A 5,369-nucleotide genomic window follows, 5' to 3' on the forward strand; every position below is an offset into this window, starting at 1 on the left:
AAATACTTAACTTTATCAACATAGTCCAGCTGAGAACAAAGACAGTCAGTACAATTCGATTTGTGTAGAGTGACTGGTGAGTCAAGGTTCACTTTCTTGAGTGGGTTTCTGAAGCATACCAGTTTTGTTTTTGACGCATTAATTGTGATTAAATTTTCATCAAACCAGTCCATTATTTGCGTGGCACCATGTTTCAATAAGTTTACAGCATGATAGTAGTTCAGATGGCGAGAGACGAGCAAGGTGTCATCTGCATACTGAAATAGACGACACTTAGATACTCTGGTGGAAATATCGTTTACGTATATATTAAACAGAAGTGGCGACAACACCGAACCCTGAGGGACACCAGCTTTTATCATTACGCGCGTGCTCCTAAATTGTCCTACAGACACGATCTGCGAACGCTCCGAAAAGAAATTTTGTAGGAGAAGAAAAAATGGACCGCGGAAGCCGAAATTATGTAGTTTGCTGAGAAGCACGTCATGGCTAACGGCGTCGAATGCTTTAGATAGATCTAAAAAAAGTGCACACGCAAATAGGTTGTTCTCAAATGCGGTGTGAATAAGATCTGCAAAGTCTTCCAGGAGTAGCTGGGTACCTTTCCCTGCCACAAAACCATACTGGTTATTTGACAACATGTCAGAGCTGTCGATAAAGCTTGACATCACTGTGAATAGGTGCTTTTCTAATATTTCCCCAATGCATGGCAAGATTGAGATAGGACGCTAGCTCTCATGCTTTTTTGGTGTGCCTCCTTTAAAAAGGGGTTTCACAAGTGCAGTTTTCAGGTCAACGGGGATAATATCAGAACTCAAAAAACCATTTATCATTACAAGGAGGACTTCTTTAATTGCATCGAAGTTACGACATAGGTCACCAACGCGAATGCCATCGATTCCAGGTGCTTTATTCCGCTTTATACCAAATAAAATAGAGCGCAATATACTTAAATCAAGAGGAGGTAAAAATGCCGAGGAAGGTGATCTGAGCTTATGCTCTGAACTGGTAGAGGTATCTTTACGATCTCTGGCGATACCTGACGTCGAAGCAAATATCTTGTTGAAATCATCGACGGTGGATTGTAAGTTAGCTCCGAAATGCCTCTCTAGAGAAATATTTATCGGTTGTCTCGATGCGCGCCCTCTGAAGGTGTTTATTAACTCCCATGTTTCCCGTGGATTTGATCTTGTCTCAAAAAACTTCCTCTGGAAGTAACGTCGTTTCGCGGACCTAATAATCGCATTTACACGGTTCCTTGCACATTTAAATTCGGCGCTCAGCTCTAAGTTTTTAGGGGCACGGCGTGAACGCAACCACAATGCCTCCTTAGTCTTAATGGCTACCATGATGTCGGTGTTTAACCATGGCTTATCTGACCGTTTCTTGAATTTCACTTCTTTTAATGAGTTACGATAGAAGGACTGGAATACCTCTACAAAAACGCTATAAATAGCGGCGGGCTCTACCGACATCAATATTTGATTCCAGTCAAATGTAGCTACCGACAGATCAAATTTGACTGTATCAGTAATCGAAACGAAAGTACAACCGCGTGCTTTTTCGTTTCGCTCATTCACCTCCCTTTGTAACCGACAACCTATGAAGTAGTGATCGGAGAGCTTATTAGTGATGACGGCAGATTTTACGGTGGTGTCGGGAGAGCGGGTATTTATGTGATCAATACAGGACGCGACTAACTTTCCAGATAGGAGCTCCTCTCTTGTGGGGAGGCTGATAGTACTTTCAATTCCATATTCCGAAAGCAGGGTTAAGTAATCGCAAACATTGGACTTGTAAGGTTTAAGGGTGTCGATATTCAAGTCGCCGACCATGCAAAATTGCCCTTCGGAGCGAGACTCTTTAAGTGCAACTTCTAGTTCTGCAAGAAAAAGTGAGACATTTTCTGATGGAGGCCTGTAAATTGTTAATAAATATAAAGAAAATCCAGACTGAGAAATACTTATAGCGAGAGATTCAGCATGGGAGAAAGAGACATTCAAACTTGTAGATAGCCACTTTTCTTTCACATATATAGCAATACCTCCACCTCTACTGCGTTCACGGGTGTGAAACAACTCGTTATAACCATTCAACACAAACTGGTTGCCTTGCGATGATGAGATACTAATTTCAGTAAGCACAAATACGTCAATGGGAGGGTTAAAATCACTAACTAAAACCCGAAACTGCTCCCAATGTTTACGTAAGCTCCTAATATTAACGTGAATAATGGTAAAAGAGTATTCAGAAGTAGGCCCTAAAACCTGGTGAAAAGAGCCACAGTCTGGAATAGAAAAGCAAGCTGTCATTTCTTAGATGAGCTTCTCGAGGTCCCTAACTGTGTTTACACGTAGAGCCGGAAAGCCCTCGTTTTTGCGGGCATAAATTTTTGCGTTTTTGAGCCAAATGTATTTGTATCCATTTTCTTTCCCTTTCGTTCTCGTCATCCAGAAAAGCTCCTTGTTTGCTGGGGTTAGGTTGTCGTTAAAATATAATTTAGGTTCGTTATCAGTCAGCGATAGCTTCTGCAGCCTGCCACGTGCAGCCATCCAGGCTTCCTTAATCTCGACTGAGGCAAACTTAATCAGTACTGGCGGGGCTGTGTCTCGTTTGGTTGGAAGGCGATGGATTGCGACGATGTCCGAAGAGCGCAATGACGGAAGGCTTATTTTCTGGGAGAGATCTTCCATGACCTTAACCAGGTCCTCCCTCGGCGTGTAAGCAAGACCCTGTACCTCCATATTACAACGGCGGCTGTACTGCGAGTCGTTCAACTCTTCTTTCAGCCTTGAGATCTCCTGTGACTGCTCCTCCATTACTGTTTTCATTTGGTGGACGTCCTTTTGGAGATCTTTTATTGATTCCTCATTGGTCACTGCAAGAGCCAGCACCGAGTCATATTTCTCTTTGAAGGAGTCCACTGTAGACTGAAGTCCTACAACAGTGTTTCGCAGTTCTTCAACAACTGGCTTAAGGGATAGCAGTAGCTCCACTTTAGCTGGAAGAGGCAAGAGCGAATCGACGCTAGTCTTCAGAGGAAGAAGCTGATGGAGCGCTACATTGATCGAGGTAAGCTGAGAAGCTACAGACACGAGGTTTGGTTCATCCTGCAGACTTTCAGCAGGGACGCTAGAGCTCTCGAGAAGAACGCCACTGTTGGCCGCAGTGCTCGAGCGAGCCTCCCTGCCGCGACACGAAGGACACTTCCAACTGTCTCTTCTGGTAGCGCTCATACCCGAAAACGTAGCATCCGCAACGCCGGAGCAGGGTTTGCCGAGATGGTACCCATTCTGACAGGATGAGCAAGTCAGAAACCTTCCGTCAACCGGCAGGGCGAGGTTGCATTTTACGCAATTCATAATAAGTATACAGTAAATGAAGTTATCTAGAAAATTATTTCACAGCTTACATAAATAGATTGGCAACAGAACTTCAAGTACCGTCAGCGGGCAAACAAGTGGCAAATCAAGCAGAGTGACCTTTGCTCTCACCTGTTCAAATTGCGTCGGTCACAGTCAGACAAGCTCTAAGAAATGCAACTGTGAAGCAATCCTCCTGGTCAAAGGCGTCCCGTCGGCGACACATCGACACCCAACATTAGACGCTGAATCAAGCGGCGCACTGTGATGGCTTCAGGGCGTCACGACGCGGGTGAGGTCAATAGGTGAGGCCGGCGGCAGGCGTCTGGGAGGGGGCCATGATCTTGAATGTTGCTGCCCGGAGATCTTGCGTTGCTTCTCCCTTTTCTTCTTGGAAACGTAGGCCACCGCTTATTCTAGAACTCACCGCAAAGATTGCCTTGCGAGCAGAGCGGGCGTGGATTCGAATGTGAGAAAGCCCGGCAAGGGATGTCCCGCAAGCCTAACCTCACAGCCGAGGTCATAAAGACGCCGGTTTACCCGTTCTTGACGAAAGAGCAGTCTCGTGGTGTTGCCAGGGCTTGAATGTGTTGTCGCACTTCTCGCGGATTGTAATGAGCCTTAAATAGCGAAAATTTCAATCGAAATGTGAAGAGCGATTTAAAGAGCCATTGTTCTCGGGGACTTCTTCTTCTTCTCTCCTAATAATAATAATAATAATAATAATAATAATAATAATAATAATAATAATAATAATAATAATAATAATAATTTTTTATTCAACATTGCAAATATAACCACTTGAGTCTCGGGTCTGGTCAAAGCAGCAGAGGCATGTGGGACCAGATCCAGCATTTGGTGTGGCAGACCGGATATTCGCACGGACTCACATTGCGTGAACATAGGGGAAAAAACACGCACACACAGAGACATTCAATGTTTCATCAGACTACAGGCGAAAAGTCAGAGTTGGTGTTTTAGTCGTGTTTGTATATAGTATGAAGATGAGTCATAAAAAAATCACTAAATGGCACACACTTTCGCGCACGAAATTACGCAAAAATGCAACAATAAATATCGTATTTATATTTCTTACACTCTGACAAGATCTTACACGCTGACAAGAGTGTAAGAGAATCGCAGACAATGGACTTGTTAGATTTGAGCGTATCAATGTTCATATCGCCGACTAAGCAGAGTTGGCCCTCAGACCGCAGCTGCCCTAGGAATACTTCCCGGCTAAAAAAAGAGAAACATTTTCCGAGGGAGGCCTGTACACTGCTAATAGGAGCAGAGGAAACTCTGGATGTGCTATTTTTATTGCCAAGGCTTCTGCATGCTGGAAAGATACACTCGAGTTCGCTGGGAGCCATTTATCTTTAATATAAATTGCAATGCCCCCTCCTCTACTATTATCGCGCGTGCGAAAAAATGCCCTGTAGCCATCTAACGTGAACTGATTAGACTGAAAAGAACAGATGCCAATCTCGGTGAGAACGAAAATGTCAACTGACGGTTTCAAACTGTTTACAGATATTTGAAACTCGTCCCAATGCTTTCGCAAGCTTCTAATATTCACATGAATCAAAATTAAAGATTGATCAGAAATAGGCCCCAAAACCCGATTGAACGAACTGCAATCTGGATTGAAAAACAAATTGACATGCCTCACACCAGCTTATCTAGATTGCGGACTGCACTTACACGTATGGCTGGCGATCCCTCGACTTTTCTCGCAAATATGTTAGCATTTTTCAGCCATACAAACTGAAACCCGCGCTCTTTGCCCTTTGATCTAGCCATCTAAAATAGAAACATTTTCAAATGTGCAATAAATATTCATATGTATTGCATAAATAATGCAATAACGATTAATAATAATAATAATAATAATAATAATAATAATAATAATAATAATAATAACAATAAATATAAAGTTTTGTTGCTCCTCTTTGATACTAGTCGAAATTAATGCAGGTTCGTCAAAGCCATCAAGGGCTTGTGGGG

Source organism: Ixodes scapularis, unplaced genomic scaffold (genome assembly GCF_016920785.2).
Source record: "Ixodes scapularis isolate PalLabHiFi unplaced genomic scaffold, ASM1692078v2 PGA_scaffold24__2_contigs__length_7659602, whole genome shotgun sequence".
Classification (NCBI taxonomy): domain Eukaryota; kingdom Metazoa; phylum Arthropoda; class Arachnida; order Ixodida; family Ixodidae; genus Ixodes; species Ixodes scapularis.